Source organism: Schistocerca cancellata, chromosome 9 (genome assembly GCF_023864275.1).
Source record: "Schistocerca cancellata isolate TAMUIC-IGC-003103 chromosome 9, iqSchCanc2.1, whole genome shotgun sequence".
Classification (NCBI taxonomy): Eukaryota; Metazoa; Arthropoda; class Insecta; order Orthoptera; family Acrididae; genus Schistocerca; species Schistocerca cancellata.
The window spans coordinates 438,098,360-438,118,537 of NC_064634.1; the positions used below are offsets into that span (position 1 = coordinate 438,098,360).

Below are 20,178 nucleotides of genomic sequence, written 5' to 3' on the forward strand. Positions count from 1 at the left end.
TCATCAGATTATGATCCACACATCATAAACACGTAAAGAAAGAGTAAGAAAGTTGTAGTCAATTATGCACAATACTATCTCGTTTTTAATCTTTTGAATGTACCTATCTTGGCTACTACAATACTTTTATACTACTATAATAGTTTTATACTTTACTTCTTTAGGAACAATTACTCATCATTTTGTGATGAAGTTACAGATCATAGAATAAAGAAAATATAATGAAATGGAAGACAGTTTGTAATCTCACACATTTTAGCCATTGAGTCCCTGTGTACTTCAATGTGATTATCTCACTCTTCATATCTTTCATGCATTCAGTGCCTACCTAAGCGGAAAAGGCTTTCAGCTAAAAACTACATATAGTTTGTTCGCATCAAACGGCGGTACAGAACGTGCAAGTAAAACATTTGGTTTTACTGTCGAAGTCGTCTTGAGTGACAAAATATGCTCATTCTTTACTATCGTAGTGAAGCATCGTAGTAATTCGAGAGTTGCAAAGCCGATGTAATGGTCACGCAATGAGCCACCACGTAATGCATATGTGAATAGCATCGGTTGTTGTGTAGTCCTTCGGTTGCATTAAATTGCAAATGGGGATTTGATGTACTGTTCTGAATCACGAAAGGAGACACAGAGACAATGTGTTAGTCGTGTATGGAACAATTGGCTATCGATTTGCATGGTAATAAAGTGCTAGCTTCAGCGCCAGCAATGTACAGCTCCATCCGCTGTATTGTTGCAGCGTGGAGTGTGTGCTGTGGAAGTCACTGTTAAGAAAGGAACAAAATGTAGAAACTTAATAAACAGTCGTCACTGTAGAATTCTCTGGCATTTCTAGAAATGAATTATCTGAGAAGCTACTAAATCGCAGATTTATCATAGCCAAGCGAAAAAAAAGCTCATCTACACAGAAACAGTCGAAGAGCGTTTCCAAGTAGCATTTAAATCATGTCATTATTATACACATACATATGACGTACATTTTGTTATATGTATATGTATAATCCCGAAGTGGCTTACCTGTATATGTTATTTCGGGAAATACGGTTTTATCTGTGAATAATGGACAGAGGACGCTACGCATGTGGAGTGTGACAAATTGAAAATTTGGATTGGACCTCAGGCTCGGATAACCGAAGCGACTCAGGCGACCGCTAGCTTGAAAGGGGAAATCTGGGTTTGAGTCCTCGTCGGGTAAAAATTTTCAGTTGTCGTCAATGAATTTTTCAGTACCCGACTGCAGCTAATGTCGGAATTTAAATTTCTTCAGAACACAGAATCACGAGGCGCTATGTATTGTCAGGGAGATTTACGTTGACAGAAAACTCATGAAATTGTAGCTACGCCACGGTAATAGCAAAATGTACGTGTTTCTGAATATTCCAAGCATTTTGCATACTACAATTATGTAGGTGACATCGAATCGTGCATTTTAGGGAGGAGTAGAACTGAGTTCGGCTCGAGGACTTATTAATTATTTTTGTCGGATCTTTTATTTATTACTAACATTTCTAATCTTTCGTTTTCAGAAATGAATTTCGCGTGCAGTGCTATGTAGATTCAATGATGGAGAAAAAAGCTCCAAGATAAGTTCCATATAGTATGAGGGCGTGCTAGAAAGAAAAGCCTCCGAATTTTTTACACCAAAGGTCGCAAAACTAATTAAACCAAATAAACGTTATCAACGTTCTACATTTTTATTCTTCATGTGTACATATTTATTTCGCAACTTAGTCACCATTGCGACAAACACATTGGTTGGTTGGTTGGTTTTGGGGAAGGAGACCAGACAGCGTGGTCATCGGTCTCATCGGATTAGGGAAGGATTGGGAAGGAAGTCGGCCGTGCCCTTTCAGAGGAACCATCCCGGCATTTGCCTGGAGTGATTTAGGGAAATCACGGAAAACCTAAATCAGGATGGCCGGACGCGGGATTGAACCGTCGTCCTCCCGAATGCGAGTCCAGTGTCTAACCACTGCGCCACCCCGCTCGGTGACAAACACATTAAAGAGAGATCGGTTTGTTGACCATCGCTGTGGAATGTTTGACAATGTTGACGAAGACGAAAACTCACCTCAGATTGCACCGCTTGATGACTATCAAGGTGAAGTCATCGAAGGTGTTCTTTAGGTTCTGGAAACAGGTGAAAATCACACGGGCCAATTCAGGCCTGTACGCAGGATGATCGATGATAGTGAACCCAAGGCGTCGGACTGTTGCGTATGTAGCTCTGTATCTCTCGTGTGAGGTCCGCCATAGTAATGCTGCAGGATAGGGTGCTTCATGTGGGGACGAACACTCCGCATTCTAAATCCGAAAACAGCACGCTGTTTCTGATACAAGGACATAGTTACGTTACACACCGACATGTTACACGCTAGAATTTGGAGCCCTTTAATGGCAGAGCGCTAAAAAATATATATCTGAAGAATAGAGATGTAGAATATTAATGACGTTTGTTTCATTTAAAATAGTTTCATAAGGTTTCACATAATAAATTCGGACGGATTACTTTTCAGCACATCCTTGTATTTAGGCAAGCAATTACCGAACGCGCTGTAAACTTATATTTAGGACCATTAAAATCATATTTCGTCAACCTTATCCTGATCTTTGGATAACTAGTATAGATTCTGAGTACTCGTACGAGCACATTTTGAGAATGAACCTTCTTGGACTATTCGTGCAACACAACAGTTAATGATTGGTCTCTAAGCTGCCGAATATTCAGTAGACCCAGACCATTTCATGTAAACAGAGCCCACACCATTATGGAGCCATCACACCGGCCGTTGTGGCCAAGCGGTTCTAGGCGCTTCAGTCTGGAACAACGCGACCGCTACGGTCGCAGGTTCGAATCTTGCCTCGGGCATGGATGTGTGTGAGGTCCTTAGGTTAGTTAGGTTTAAGCAGTTCTAAGTCTAGCAGCCTTAGACTAGGTCCCATAGCGCTCAGAGCCATTTGGAGCCACCACTAGCTTGCACAATGTCTTGTTGACAGCTTGGGCCCATGGCTCAGTAGGGTCTGCGCACACTTGAGTTCAGCCATCAGCTCTCACCGACTGAAATTGGGAATCATCTGACCAGGTTATGGTTTTCCACTCATCTAGGGTCCAACCGATATGATTACGAACCCAGGAGCGGCGCTGCAGGCGATGTCGTGCTGGCAGCAAAGGCATTCGCGTCAGTCGTGTGGTGCTGCAGTTCGTTAACCAAATTTTCGTCACACTGACCTAACTGATACGACCATCTTATGTCCCACATTTATTCGTGCGGTTATTTCACGCAGTGGTACTTGTGTGTTAGCACTGACAACTTTACACAAACGCCGTTGCTCTCGATCGTTAAGGAAAGGCCATCAGCCATTGTGTCGTTAGTGGTGAGAGGTAATGCCAGAAATTTGGTACTCTAGGCACACTTTTGACACTGTGGATCTCGGAATAATAAATTCCCGAACGATTTCTGAAATGGAATGTCTCATGTATCTAGTTTCAATTACCTTTCTACGTTCAAAGTCTGTTAATTTCCATCGTGGGGCCGTAATCACGTCCAAAACTGTTTCACATGAATCACTTGAGTTCAGATGACAGCTCTTCTACTGTACTGACCTTTTACAGCTTGTGTACACAGTGCTACTCGCACCTGTATATGTGCATAGAGGGGCGTTTGAAAAGTCCATGCAAAAATAAAAACTCCTTACGTGTTTGGGGTAAAACCTTTTTTTTTTCTACATAGTCTCCTTTTAGACTTATACATTTCGTCCGACGCTGTTCTAATTTGTTGATCCCTTCCGAATAATAGGAATTGTCCAAGTCTGCAAAATAGCTATTAGTTGCTGCAAACACCTCCTCGTTTCAATAAAACCTTTGTCCCGACAACCATTTCTTCAAATTAGGGAACAAATAGTAGTCCGAGGGAGCCAAGTCTGGAGAATAGGGGGGATGTGAAACGAGTTGGACTCCTAATTTGCGACCACAATTGCTGAGGTGTGTGCTGGTGCATTGTAGTGATGGAAAAGGACTTTTTTGCGGTCCATTCACCGGCGTTTTCCTTGCAGCTCGGTTTTCAAACGGTGCAATAACGATGAATAATATGCTCCTGTAATAGTTTAATCCTTTTACAGATAGTCGATGAGGATTACTCCTTGCGAATCCCAAGGAACGGTCTTCGCCTTTTTTGGTGCAGATTCTCCCTTGGTAACCCATTGTTTACATTGTTGTTTGGTCTCTGGAGTACAGTAATGTATCCACGTCTCAGACACGCTGACAAAACGACGCTTTAACTCCAGCGGATTCTTCCTGAACAGCTGCAAACCATCCTTGCAACACTTCACACGATTCCGTTTTTGGTCAAGCGCGGAACCCATCATGCGGATAGCTTTCTCGTGTTCAAATGTTTATGCAAAATATTATGTACCGGTTTATCGAGATACCCACAGCACTAGCAATCTCATGCACCTTAACTCTTCTGTCATCCATCAACAAATCATGGATTTTGTCAATAATTTCTGGAGTTGTAACCTCCACAGGGCGTCCAGAGCGTTCAGCATCATTTGTGCCCATATGGCCACACCAAAAATTTTGAAACCACTTATAAAGTGTTCTGATCGAAGGTACAGAGTCACCGTAATGTTTATCAAGCTTCTCTTTGGTCTCCTGAGGAGTATTACCTTTCATAAAGTAATATTTAGTCACCACAAGAAATTGTTTTTCATATTTTTTTGACAATCACTCGACTTCCTTGATTCACACGAATGCCAAACACAAAGAAATGGACAAAAATGGCTGAAACTTGGTGTGCGTTCTTTACAAAGATGCTACTGACTAAGCATAACGTCGATACGCGCTGGTGGTGCCATCTCTCGGACTTTGCACGGACTTTTCAAACGTCCCCCGTATCTCTGTACCACGACTTTTGTCAGTTCAGTGCCTGTACGTCCCTTATCTCCACCTAAACGACAGTATCGATTTCAATCAAACCCGGTACCACATTATTCACTGTGGGGGTAAGAACCAGGTACCTTCCTGTGGGGTAGGTGTGGGGGTGAAATCGTTCGACTAGCAGTAATGGACAGAGAGATGAGGAGGAGGTAGACGAAGGGAGAGGGGAGGAGGGGAAGGTATAGGAGGGTAGGTGAAAGATGGAGAGAGATATTGAGTAAGTTTAAAATGAAGATAATGTGAAGAAGCAGGTGATGTGGGTAGAGAATGTGAGGCAGGTGGAAGTTGGAGGGGAATTGTGGCAGAAGTGGTCTGGGTACAGGTTGTGAGGAAGGAAGTAGAGGAAGTGTAGAACGTGGGGAAACAGGTGGAAGAGGAATAGAGTTTGATCAAGCAGAGTGAATGGAGAGAGAAAGGAATAGAATGTGGAAGGTACATTAGCAGTGAGATCTAAATTTTTCCTTATTATTTTTGAGAATGCGTGTCAACAAAATTGTGTGTATACATGACTCACTTTCATACAAAGGTAGTGTGGGTGTGATATACCCGTACAAATCATAGGGATGGGTTTGGTTTGAGAATTGATTGGCATCTAAAAATGTTGTAAAACAACCTGTTGGTATTCCTATCCAATATTTATCTTGGATGGAATACGTTAAATATATGAACTGCTATTTGTCTCTTATTATTGCAGTTCAGTGTTTCACCTAAGATACGAGAGTGAGCACTATCGAGAGAATATTTTTCTCAGAGTGTTTCTGAACCAATCAGCACGTCAAAGGGCTGAATTCCACAGATAAATTTATCATTTACTGTGGTGTCGTATCATATAAAAGAGCAGAGAATCAGACATATATGTGTCAAATATATGTAGCGTATTTACACATGGCCAAACCACATATGAAAAACTGCATGTAATAGTAGCTGTATGAATATGTACTGTATATAGATATGTATATATGTATGTATGTACAAGGAGAGGTGAATAAAAGTGGGCCAGAGAACAGAGCTCCAGAGTACAAAGAAACACAGCAGATGAAAGGAAATACACTATTAAATTGACTGTAGCAGATATTGAAAGTGACCACCATTCATCTCTTTGCACTTTTTGGCCCTGGTCAGCAAGTTTGCGAAGGTGGATCGAAGCTAAACTTCTGAAATTGCTGCGATCTCATCTGAAATGATCTGCTGCAGTTCTTGACGACTATGAGGGTTGTTGTGAAACACCTTAGACTTAAGAGCTCCCCACACAAATTTAATCATACACCCTTGTGAAATACTTCAGTAAACTTTTCATTCAGTGTTTTAACTTCGTTGAGTGTTCCAGTGGCCGCCTGAATTTTTGGTTTCAGCTAATAATTTCGTGAAGTATTGTTGGTATTGGTTTTAGTTGTGGTGTAATAGTATTAATACAAATAGTTGCCTGCTTAGTAGGCAGAGAATTTCGAGATCATTATTGTTAGTTCTGTAAATAGTTCTACTGGTGTAACAGAGCTTAGGTAACGTAGACGTATAGTTTTTTTCAGTAACTGTAACATTTTACCATGAGTGTGAAGTGTGAGCTCTGTCGTAGGTTTGTGAGCAGTGGGTTATGGTGTGGTATTAGTTTAAACTATTTTCATTGATGGAATGCAGTGGGGAATCCAGTGGGTTCAAATGGCTCTGAGCACTATGGGACTCAACTGCTGTGGTCATAAGTCCCCTAGAACTTAGAACTACTTAAACCTAACTAACCTAAGGACAGCACACAACACCCAGCCATCACGAGGCAGAGAAAATCCCTGACCCCGCCGGGAATCGAACCCGGGAACCCGGGCGTGGGAAGCGAGACCGCTACCGCACGACCACGAGATGCGGGCAATCCAGTGGGAATTCTAGCGGAATTCTCTCCTGGGAATGCAGAATCTATAGTAGAGATAAGTTGATAGAGGAGCAGGAGCGTAAGATCTGTGGCCATCAAGTGGAGTTACAACACTCAAAGGAGGAACTAGATTCGTTGAGGAGGTTGAGGGGTGTGGGGAATGGGAACTGGCAGTTGGCCAGATGGCAGACAGGAGCAGCAGGTATTCAGGCAGGTATACTTTGCTTATATGCAAAAAATTTGACCAACTGTCAGAGTTCAGTGGAGAGGAGCCTCTTGTAGCTGTAGATGTAGGGTACATACGGCAGTCCTCAGCAGTTAGGAAGTCTAGGTCATTTGTAAAGTCTACCAGGAAGATGAAGGTTCTGCTGCTAGGTAGTTCGCACAGTAGAGATGTGGGTCAGGAGTTGCAGAAAGTTTTGGGGAGTGAGTACCGGATCACCAGCACAGTGATGCCTGGTGCAGGGTTGGCTCAGGTGACTGACAGCATATGGGAGTTATGTAGGAATTTTACGAAGTGATAGTGGGGGGAGCAGGGAACAGTCTTGATAGGGACAGGTAGGTGGTGACCTGGTAAAGATTGCTACTCAAACTGTAGGCACTAATGTGCATTTCATGCAACTATTTCAGTGTCATGATCAGCCCAATCTTAATGCGGCTGTTAGGCGTTGGAAATGGCGCTGATGGCACAGGGCATGGGTCAAATTTCAATGGTGCCAGTTGGGTCTATCAGTAGATCGGGTTTCAATAGGCATGGCCTGCACCTCAATAGGTATGGGAAGGGGAGGCTGGCAAAGCTTATAGGTGACAGTACAGTGGGTGGTGGTGGTAGTGGGAACACTCATGAAAAAATTCCTGTAGTAGTATATGTTCGAGGTGCACCATTTTAAGATTGAAGTCAGCTGATAGGTATACAATGCTTACAGGAAGTCTCTCTAACTAAGCGCTCAGTTTCAGAGGTCATCAGGTTTCCAAGTAGAGAAGGAATTAGCATAATTTCATCAAAATATAAGAGGTATTAGAGATAAAGTTAATGAACTGCTTATAGATGTTGACTCTGAAATTGTTTATATATTGAAGCACCACTTAAATAATTTGACAGTTCAGGAGCTTCTTCCTTTTCCAGGATACACATTAGCTACTGTTTTTCAAGGAGGTTCTTTCAGGGTGGGGGAGTGTCTATGTACACAAAAAAACAGTATTCCATTTGAGTTCATAGATGTATCACGACACTGCACTGAACAGGTATTTGAATGGTGTGCAGGAGCAGTTGAATCTAGTAAAGCCAAACTTCTGACTTCAGAGCATTTCTGCTCAAGCTATGGAGGGTTCTTGATTCACTTTGTAGGAAGTACCAGAAATTAATTATAGGTGGTGACTTCAATATAAATTTTGCATATGATGGCGCAAGAAAAAGGTTGTTGGTAGATCTGCTAAATTCATATGATCTGATGCACACTGCGATTGTCCAACTAGGTTGCAGAGGAACAGTAGCACAGCCATAGATATTACTTTCATTCATTCTTCGTTACTAGATGGGCATTGTGGTAGTGAAACGGTGCATGGCCTTTCAGACCATGATACACAAATTTTGACACTAAAAGGCTTTTGTACTCAAACAAATGTCACATATAATTACAAACTATGTGGGAAAGTCAATCCAACAACAACAGAGAGTTTTTTAAACCTTGTCAAGGAACAAGAGTGGCAGGATGTTTACAGTGCTGATAACATGCATGATAAATATAATGCTTTCCTTAATACATTTCTCATGCTCTTTGAAAGTTGCTTTCCATTATAATGTTCTAAACAGGGAACTATCAGCAATAGGCAGACCGGGATGCTGACTACTGGAATAAGGATATCATGTAGAACAAAGTGGGAATTATATCAATACGTTAGACGTAGTCACACTCAAGATACAGTAGGTCATTACAAACGGTGTTGTAACGTGCTTAAAAATGTTATTAGGAAGGCAAAGAGTACGTGGTATGCAAACAAAATAGCTAATTCATAGGATATTTCTGTTACTGATAAATCAGATATATGTACAGTATTTAACAATAATTTTCTGAGCATTCCTGGTGAATTAAATAAAAATTTAGTTTTTACGGGGAATCATATAATTTTCTTCACAAATGCCTTTCCGAAATTGATGTCTGAAATATTCCTCTGATTAGATTAGATTTACTTTCATTCCAATTGATCCGTAGTGAGGAGGTCCTCCAGGATGTGGAACATGTCAGAAAAACAACAATACATGACAAATATTTACAACTAAAACAAATAAGCTAATGTACCATTCCACAGGTCCCAAGTGGAATGATCGTCATTTTTTAATGAACACTAAGAGTCATTTTACAACTACAAATGCACTGAATTTAAAATAAAAAGTTTTTTATTTATTTATAAGGTAATAAACATGTAATACAACTACTGTAATACTTATTTACAATGAACACATTACTGCACTGAAATGGTGGAGAAGGAGAAGGGGAAGATTGACTCAATAATTAAATCACGGAAGACTAAGGACTCTCATAGTTACATAGAGTGCCTAGCAGAATATTAAAGTACTGTGCTGCACAAGTTAGCTCTGAATTTAGTCATATATGTAATTTTTCCTTTAGGGATTGTCAGTTTCCTGAACGATTAAAGTACTCTACTACTGAGTATTTATAAAAAATTGGAAAAGGATAATATGGACAATTTTATACCTATTTCTATGCCATCAGTGTTTTCTAAAGTGACTTAAAATGTTGTGTATGTAAGGATAACTTATGATTTTATTTCCCATTATTCGCTATCAAATGTAAAGTTCAGCTTTAGAAGTCACTTAAGAAAATGCTATATTCTCTTTTCTCTGTGAGGTACTGGATGGGTAAAACAAAAGGTTTCGAACGCTAGGAATATTTTTTGATTTAACTAAGGCATTTGACTGAGTTGATCACAAAATGTTGCTCCAGAAGTTGGACCATTACGGAATATGGGGAGTAGGTCACAATTGGTTCACCTCTTACTTTAGCAACACATAGCAAAATTTCGTTATTCACAATGTTGAGAATGGCTGTGATGTGGGGTCTGGGTGGGAAACAGTCAAGTGGGGGTGCCCCAGGGATCAGTGTTGGGGCCACTCCTGTTCCTTATTCATATAAATGGTATTCTCTCTGGTATTATGGGTAACTCTAAAATATTTCTGTTTGCTGATAACACTAGCTCGGTAGTAAATGATGTCGTGTGCAACACTGACTCAGTTTCAAATAGTGCAGTTCAGGACCTAAATTCATGGCTTGTAGAAAATAAACTAACGCTAAATCACTGTAAGACTCAGTTTTTACAGTTTCTAACACACAATTCAACAAAACCTGGCTTTTAATTTCACAGAATGGGCTTATGATTAGTGAAACGGAACAGTTCAGATTTGCAGGTGTTCAGATAGACAGTAAACTGTCGTGGAACACCCACGTTCAGGATCTTGTTCAAGGACGTAATTCTGCCATCTTTACTATTCGAACGGTATCTGAAGAGAGTGATCGTTCAACATGAAAATTAGTGTACTCTGCTAATTTCCATTCGCTTATGTCGTATGGTATTATATTTTGGGGTAACTCTTCCCATTCTAAAAGGATACTTTTGGCTCAGAAGCTGGTGGTTCCAGCAATAAGTGGTGTAAGTTGACGAACCTCTTGCCGACCCCTGTTCACAAATCTGGGTACTTTGACATTGGACTCTTAATATATATATATTCCTTACTGTCATTTCTTGTTAACAATATTAGCTTATTCCCAAGAATAAGCAGCTTTCACTCGGTAAATACTCGGCAGAAATCAAACGTGCATTGGGATCGTACTTCCTTAACTCTTGTGCAGAAAGGTGAGCAGTATACTGCTGCATCCATTTACAATAAGCTACGACTGGAATTCAAAATTCTTAGCATTAATCCAAGCGCCTTCAAATCTAAACTGAAGAGTTTCCTCATGGGTCACACCATTGACTTTTGACAAGTTCATAAACATTTTATTTTTATCTGTTATTACTTTTATGTTGTAATTTCATGTGCTGACACATTCCTTGAACTTGGAGGTTTACTCCTCTCTTTGGTCCTACGGAACTTGACGTGTAAATGAAATAAATAAATAACTGGAGCAGGAGACCTGAATGGCCAGCTAGGGTCGCGACTAGAGATGGGAAAACTCGTTTATTCTTGGGAACTAGTTCACTGGTGATCGCTGTTTTTTAGGAACCGTTCATTTTTACTTGTTCACCGTTCATTTGCGCTTGGTATATGGTTCTTATGAAAAACTGAAAATTAGTAGCATAGGTGACTGAAGATGGAAGACGCCAAGAGGAGTCACTTGCCTCCACCCTGGAGTACAGAGTTTTTATTCATAACAGAACTCTCACGCATTTGTAATTTTCGTCATGCTGCAAAACCTCTCGTTTAGCCAACTGTAGCGTTATGTGGCTGATCGCAGTGAAATAATATAAGGTGGCACACGAAAAACCGGCCCCAAGTACAGACTGCTCGCCAATTACGCAGGATTTGTTGACCACTATGAGCAGTACCGATAAACACGTAACAATTAGGCAGTGAAGAAATCACAAATACGCGACTACTACGGTCGCAGGTTCGAATCCTGCCTCGGGGATGGATGTGAGTGATGTCCTTAGGTTAGTTAGGTTTATGTAGTTCTAATTTCTAGGGGACTGTTAAGTCCCATAGTGCTCGGAGCCATTTGAACCATTTTTGAATTACAAATAAGCTAGTGCAAACAACTTCGAAACAGTAGATGACGTCTGGTAGGCGACAATGAGCAGTCTAGTACTTGGGGTCGATTTTTCGTGCACCATCCTGTACCACTGAAATAATATTATAGAAGTTATCATATTCTCTTTACAATATGTGACACCAGACCATTGATTATGGAGCGCAGACTTCATTCTGTTGTAAGTCAGTCTGCCTTCCATAGCAATGAACATGCTCTTTTACCTTGGATCAAAAAAAGACTGAACATGTCCTCTCGTGTGTGCCGTGACGACTTCCTTTGCATGTATAATTAAAAAAATCTAGCCCTATTACAAGTATTTCTTCTGCTGTTTATCGAAATAGTGAAGTAAGCTGACATGCCGTTTTGTTGCCTACCACGTAATTTTTATGTAAATTACGTAATTATAAAATAAAGTTTAATTGCCGGTCATGGACGCTGAATAGATTACCACAAAAGGAACCAGAAGTTCAGAGTTAAAAAAAGGTTTGAAACAGACGTAGAATGGGCGTGTGCAGCGAACGAAACGAACAACTCGATACTGAACTATGAGCAGTCAGCAGTGGAACTGCGACGAGTGGCCCCGCGAAGAAGGACGAGTCCGGCCGAACGAGACCGAGACCGATGGGAACGGGACTGAGGCAGGAGCGAGACCGGCCGACGTGCCGTTGCGGGAACGAGACCGACCGTTTCCCGTTCCCGGGAACTATAAGTAAAAAGCCGCGACAGAAGTGAACTATGGAAGACCGTTCCTCGCTCTTTCCGATCATCTTGATGAAGCGTCTATTTGGACCCGTTAGTTCGCGAACGACCCATCTGTAGTCGCGAGCAGGCTGCAGGTCGAGGTGGAGTATTCGTCCACGTGATCGATATGATTTGCCAGTCTCTTGTGACAGGCAGTGCTTTATATGAAAGGACTCTGAAAAATGTTCTGGTGAACTGCCACCACATTTTCTTGGGTGTGTTCACATTTTGGAATGTTTTTTCATTTGTTCAAAGCAGGTCCTGTCTGATGCCATTTTCAGACCAAGCGCTCCATGGCACTCTTTGCTGGAACTTTTCAACTTCTCAGCAAACAACTGATCACGACTCTCTTGCCACGTAACTTCCCACAACGAACAACAACCGCTCAACTGTCAGTACCATAATCCTCCTTGCACTGCTCCACTCTCATTGACACGGACCGCACTTCTCTCTGAACCCGTGTGGATCACAAGGCGGGTGGAAACTTGGTGTGCACGCCACGGCGTGTGGTTATATGTGTACGTTCGAGTCCAATCATGTACACTCGTCCGGGCCACTTTTATTTACCTCATCTTCTGTGTATGTTCCACATCTCCTTCTAAACCACTAGATGATTTGAACGAAACTTTCTATACGTATAACTCACTGTTAGGAAAGAATCACTGTGGGGTTAGAACCACCTACCTCCTTTTGAAGTGGGAGCGAGGGGTGAAATCGAGTGTCATAGGAGATGGACAGAGAGGGTGGTGAGAAGGAAGGGGGGCACGGCAGAGGAGGTCAGAGGAAGGTGTAGGAGGCTGGTGAAAGGTGGAGAGGGGTATTGATTAGGTGGACAAGGGAGGTAAGGTGAAGAGGTAGATGGTAACGGTAGAGAGAATAAGGCGGCAGAGGGCGATGGTGTGAGAAGGCAGGTGGAAATAGGAGAGGATGTGTGGGGACAGGTGGATGAGGGACGGGTGTGCAGGACTTCGTGGAAGAGGGACAGGGTATGATGAAGCAGGTCGAAAGGGAAAGAAAGGAATAGAGCGTGGAAGACAGATTAAGGATGATATTTAAATTATTCCTGATTATTTTCTGAAACCGTTTCAACTAAATTTAGTGCATATATGACTCATTTTTGTGAGAAAGTCGTGTGACAGTGGTATACCCATGCTGCTCCTACAGACGGGTTTAGGATGTGAAGGGGGCAGTATTTAAAAATGTTATAAAACTATATGTTGGTATTTCCTTCTAGTATTTGGCTGGGCTGGAATACATTAGGAGTATGAACTACAGTTTACCTCGTTTTGTGCTGTTCAGGTTTTCAACCAGGACTCAAGAATGAGCACAACCAACAGCCAATATCTTTCTCGACGTGTTTCGAGAGCAAATATCATGTCACAACGTTGAATACCACAGGTAAATTTTACATCATCTCTTCAGTCGTATGATGTAAAACAGCAGACAATGAGAAGTGTATGAGTGAAGAATATGTAATGTAGCGTACGCGATCGAAGCGACTGCTAAAAAGTTCCACCAGTGGTTTAACACATGTAAAATAGAGGTTTAAACAGCCAGCTAACTGACTCGGAAACTCGGTGAAGCTGGTCTGCTCTGCCGAAGGCGGCGCGGGCGCGACGCGCTGGCGGAACGTGTCTGCTTGTTAGTCCGCCAGGCCGGGACGCTAAGGACCGCAGCAGCAGGCAGCCGCGCCTCGCTCGTTAGAACACTTCTCTGCTGCCGGCTGCGACGGGACGTCTGGCGCAGAGCGCACAACGAGCAACAACAGGCTTCCGGCAGCACGCGAGCACACCTAATTATAGCCCGTTTCCTGGCCGGAAACCGATATTTTTCTACCCCTACGTTTGCCAGGGGGCTGTCTGTAGCCGAATATGTACAGCTTTTCACGATCGTGTACAGCGGAGTATATACAAGACCGGTCTGTTCAGATTTTGTTCAGATTTTTAGCGGGGAGGTAAAGAACGCACAACTGAAGCCCATTCCAGGCTAATGAATTAAGTTGGATAAGTGTAAGGAGGAATAAGGAGATACACCTTAAGGGTATATAAACACACCAACCAAACCATTGTTATACAGGATGTTACAAAAAGGAATGGCCAAACTTTCAGGAAACATTCTCACACACAAATAAAGAAAAGATGCTATGTGGACATGTGTCCGGAAACGCTTAATTTCCATGTTAGAGCACATTTTAGTTTCGGCAGTATGTATTGTACTTCCTCGATTCACCGCCAGTTGGTCCAATTGAAGGAAGATAATGTTGACTTTGGCGCTTGTGTTGACATGCGACTCATTGCTCTACAGTACTAGCATCAAGCACATCAGTACGTAGCATCAACAGGTTAGTGTTCATCACGAACGTGGTTTTGCAGTCGGTTCAATGTTTACAAATGCGGAGTTGGCAGATGCCCATTTGATGTAGGGATTAGCACGAGGCAATAGCCGTGGCACGGTACGTTTGTATCGAGACAGATTTCCAGAACGAAGGTGTCCCGACAGGAAGACGTTCGAAGCAGTTGATCGGCGTCTTAGGGAGCACATTACATTTCAGCCTATGATTCGCGACGGGGGAAGACCTAGAACGACTAGGACACCTGCAATGGACGAGGCAATTCTTCGTGCAGTTGACGATAACCCTAAGGTCAACGTCAGAGAAGTTGCTCCTGTACACGATAACGTTGACCACGTCACTGTATGGAGAGTGATACGGGAGAACCAGTTTCCGTACAGTGTACAGCGTGTGCAGGCACTATCAGCAGCTGATTGGCCTCCACGGGTACACTTCTGCGAATGGTTCATCCAAGAATGTGTCAATCCTCATTTCAGTGCAAATGTTCTCTTTACGGATGAGGCTTCATTCCAACGTGATCAAATTGTAAATTTTCACAATCAACGTGTGTGGGCTGACGAGAATCCCCACGCAATTGTGCAATCACGTCATCAACACAGATTTTCTGTGAACGTTTGGGCAGGCAACTGTTGGTGATGTCTTGATTGGGCCCCATCTTCTTCCACCTACGCTCAATGGAGCACGTTATCATGATTTCATACAGGATACTCTACCTGTGCTGCTAGAACATGTGCCTTTGCAAGTACGACACAACACGTGGTTCATGCACGATGGAGCTCCTGCACATTTCAGTCGAAGTGTTCTCAACAACAACAGATTCGGTGACCGATGGATTGGTAGAGGCGGACCAATTCCATGGCCTCCACGCTCTCCTGACCTCAACCCTCTTGACTTTCATTTATGGGGGCATTTGAAAGCTCTTGTCTACGCAACCCCGGTACCCAATGTAGAGACTCTTCGTGCTCGTATTGTGGACGGCTGTGATACAATACGCCATTCTCAAGGGCTGCATCAGCGCATCAGGAATTCCATAAGACGGTGGATACATGTATCCTCCCTAACGGAGGAAATTTCGAACATTTCCTGTAACAAAGTGTTTGAAGTCACGCTGGTACGTTCTGTTGCTGTGTGTTTCCATTCCATGGTTAATGTGATTTGAAGAGAAGTAATAAAATGAGCTCTAACATGGAAAGTTAGCGTTTCCGGACACATGTCCGCATAACATATTTTCTTTCTTTGTGTGTATGGAATGTTTCCTGAAAGTTTGGCCGTACCGTTTTGTAACACCCTCCATACAACACCGGTCTGTTCAGCTTTTGTTAAGATTTTTAGTGTGAAGGTAAAGAACGCACAATTGAAGCCCATTCCAGGCTAATGAGTTAAGCTCGAGGAATAAGTGTAAGGAGAAATAATGAGATACACCTTAAGGGTATATAGACACACCAAATAAATCATTGCTATATATGTGTGCTATGTTTTTCTTTGTAGGCCAAATAAGCAGAATACACAATGTCACATCCACGCTAGGCATACAGCGAGCGGAGCAAAGGAGAATTTGCCGATCAGGTAGAAGAATTTAGATCAAATACCATAATGTCGCACTAAAGGAAGACATCGAAGGAAATCACAAGCGAGCCGCCAAATTTGTTACCGGAAGGTTCGGTCAATACATGAGTATTATAAACATGCTATGTGATCTGAAATAGGAAGCTTTGGAGGGAGACGACGTTCTTTTCCCGAAAGCCAATTGAGGAAATTTAGGGAACCGGCATTTGCAGTTGCTGCTGAATAAGCCTACTTTCACCAAGGCACATTGCGCTTAATGACCAAAAAAGTGAGAGAAATTAGTGCTCGTATTGTGGTATACAGTGAGTTTGCGAGTGGAACAGGAAAGGAAATGACTAGTAGTGATACAAGGTAAGCTCCGCCACGCACCATACGGTGGCTTGCGGGGTATGCTTATAGACGCAGATGTAGAAGTTGATACAGCTATCTAGGGGGTGGCGTTGGTGGGGATTGGGCGATAGCGTACACTTCTGCGTCCACCAAGACCTCGAGGGAATATATGGTGCAGCGTTTGAATCGTAAACGGGTCAGTGCTATACAGATTTTTTTATTCTTTCATTATGATCGTCGTTGTTCTCATGGTACGGTGTGGGCCGGCCCTCTGACCGAACACGCTTATCTACCGCGCTAGTCCGATAGAGCTACCTAAACATGATCCGCAGTCCGTCCACACAGTTTTACTTCCGCCAGTTATCTTGTCTCCTACCTTCTAAACTTCGGAGAAGCTCTTATGCGAAACTTGCAAGACTAGCACTTCTGGTAAAAGGATACTGCGGAGACACGGGTTAGCCACAGCTGATATGAGCGCACACTTCGTTGCAGAGTGTAAATTTAATTCTAAGACAAGTAGGTCGATGACGAGTGCAAGCCTGTAACCCTGAACCTTAAATTCTGTCAGCCTAGTGAACTAGTTAATGAATTAATTTAAACCAACATACAATAATATGACGACGACAGTATGAAATTAATCTTGTTTTGATTTAACAACAATTGCGATTTTGTCTGGTGAGGTTTTATACCCGGAACGCTTAAAATAAATAAAAAATAATATGAACAAAAAAATTTAAAAACGGTCCGTTATTTGCATTATGCAGACCATTCACGGCAAGACACAGCTGTGAGAATCGGTTTTTAACATATCTCATAACTTGGCTGTCGATTTTAAACTGCTTCCTGAACCTGATTTCATGAAAGAATGAAATATAACAGTGACTGAAGGATGTTATCCATAATTGACTTGCAACGTTGAGGTTCATACACAAAGAAAAGCTAAGGGACCAACTAGGAAATAACAGAAAACTATTCTGGACTGATATCGTGCACCTTCACTGCGTTTTCATATCTCAGTGTTTAATATCAGTTTGCTAGGGATGACGGATTAGCATACTCATTTAGCTCGTAGTTGCACTTATTTGGCTGAAAGGTTCTCATGCAAGGAAGCAGATTCCGGTACTGCCAGTAAACACTGTCATTTGTTACAGAAAAACACTGCTCACATACTGGATGCCAACCTGGGGTGGTTCCCAGGACCTGCTCGGCGTCTTCTGAAGTTGCGGTTTACCGAAGTTAATCGCTGTCGCACGGCTGCAACCGTTCCCTAGCCCCAACGTGCCCACCTGAGATGTAGGAAGTACCTATTCACCATGGACGACAAAAAGAATCCTGCCGTTCCCATGAAACATGAGAAATTTCACATCATCTGAACAATATTCTAAGTCTTCCCATCGTACGTATTGTCTCCCCTTCTAGTCACTATGCACGCTATGCCAACCAATATTAAAAGAACGTGTAAAATCGGTACCAGCCTTACGAATTGTTTATGCGTATTTGTACACCTTATCATAGAAAATATTTCAGCACTCCCACTATTTTCATGCTGCGAGGCAATTTCGTTCATTCGCATTGGCTACAAGCATGCTGCTGTCCCTCCAGTAGTGACTAGGCTGATAAGAGAGAACTTAAGATTCTGGTGATTCGCTTCCTGCGAGTCGTCCGGTGCCAACTAACTTCGATTCCTGGGTGTCTTTCTACGCTGACAGACCAGTCTGAGGATGTATTGGTCGCTTTTTGCTGCAGCCTGGGTTGTTAGTTTGATCGAGCCTAAATGACGAAAAGTGTGGGGTCATCCACATGACTGCTAAAAGGAATCCGTTAAACTTCGGTTACACGATAAATAGTCAGATCTAAACGCTGTAAATTCAACAAAATACGTAGGAATTACAGTTACGAACAACTTAAATTGGAAGGAACACATAGAAAATGTTTTGGGGAAGGCTAAGCAAGGACTGCGTTTTATTGACAGGACACTTAGAAAATGTAACAGATCTACTAAGAAGACTGCCTACACTACGCTTGTCCGTCCTCTTCTAGCATACTGCTGCTCGAGGTAGAATCCTTAGCAGACATGACTGACGGAGAACATCGAAAAAGTTCAAAGAAGGGCGGCACGTTTCCTGTTATCACTAAATAGGGGAGATATAGTCACTGAAATGATACAGGATTTGGGGTGGACATCACTGAAACAAAGGCGTTTCTCGTTGCGGCGGAATCTTCTCATGAAAGTCCAAGCACCAACTTTCTCCTCCGCATGCGAAAATATTTTGATGACACCGACCTACATAGGGAGAAACGATCAGCATAATAAATTAAGGGAAATGAGAGCTTGTACAGAAAGATATAGGTGTTCCATCTTTCGGCGCACTTATAGGGGATTGAAACAATAGAGAATTGTGAAGGTGGTACTATGGACGCTATGCCAGGCAATTAAATGTGATTTGTAGAGCATGCATGTAAATGTAGATGTAGGTTTCCACGTATGAAAGTTACTTTATAAAACTTTTCTCATGATTAACCACCGTTGTTTTACAAATATAAACAGGGATACCCTAAGACGTTGGTTCAATTGTATAGTGTTACCATCGGCAGCAGTGGCCAAATTATTAATAGAATGTTGCGTAGCATACATAGGTATTTACTGTTGTACCTGTAAGTAGTGCACGCAGGTGCATAAGTTCGTAGACTTATTGTTGTCAAGTTGGTGTACCGGTTGCTATGGGTTTAGTGATTGTCATTATTTATTTGTAGTTCACTGTTGCTATTTTAGTTTACTTACTGTCACTGTGACATTTGGAGACAGTGAGTGGAGCTGTCGACCCTAGGAAATGGCGTGCCATGTGGAGAAGTCGGAATGCTCCGATATATTCTTTTGTTTCAATTTAGTAGAGGGCTGATAACAGCGGAGGCAGCCACAAACGTTTGCGCCATATAAGACGATGGTGTCATTGGACAGAGCACGGCAGGAAAATGGTTTTCTCGTTTTAAAGAAGATCGTCTTAACAATAGCGACTGTCCGCGTTCTGGAAGACAACTTGTGTTTATGAAGGTCGTTGAAACGCATTAATCCACAATAATCCACGTCAGTGTACTGGGGAACTGTCAAATGTGATGAAATGTGATCATTCCACCATCATGTGTAATTTGCATGCAGTGGGGAACTTCAAAAATCTGGTGTATGGGTACTACATGCTGTTAGCCAAAATGACAAAAATCAGCGGATGGCCGTATGTACATTTCTGCTTGCTTGTCATCAATGGGCTCGTGAATAACACTGACCGTTCCCATCCTCTATCGTGACAGGTGACGAGAAATTGTGGTTTTACGCTAACAAAACGAAATGATAGGAACACGATTGGGTGCAAACGACGCAGCAACTCCCTGTACAAAGGCCTGTGAGCATACACGAAATGGTTCAAATGGCTGTGAGCACGATGGGACTAACATCTGAGAACAACAGTCCCCTAGAACTTAGAACTACTTAAACCTAACTAACCTAAGGACATCACACACATCCACGTCCGAGGTAGGTGTCGAACCTGCGACCGCAGCAGTCGCGCAGTTCCGGACTGAAGCGCCTAGAACCGCGTATACACAATAGACAATATTTTACATC

At 42.4% G+C, this 20,178-nt stretch overlaps 1 protein-coding gene across 1 annotated transcript in view; it reads right to left on the reverse strand.

Annotated features, from left to right (window-relative positions):
* The window catches only part of LOC126101469 (neuropeptide F receptor-like), a gene marked incomplete at its 5' end in the record, with an annotated part of 406,925 nt that overhangs the window by 145,833 nt on the left and 240,914 nt on the right, over positions 1-20,178 (reverse strand). The window lies entirely within an intron of this gene.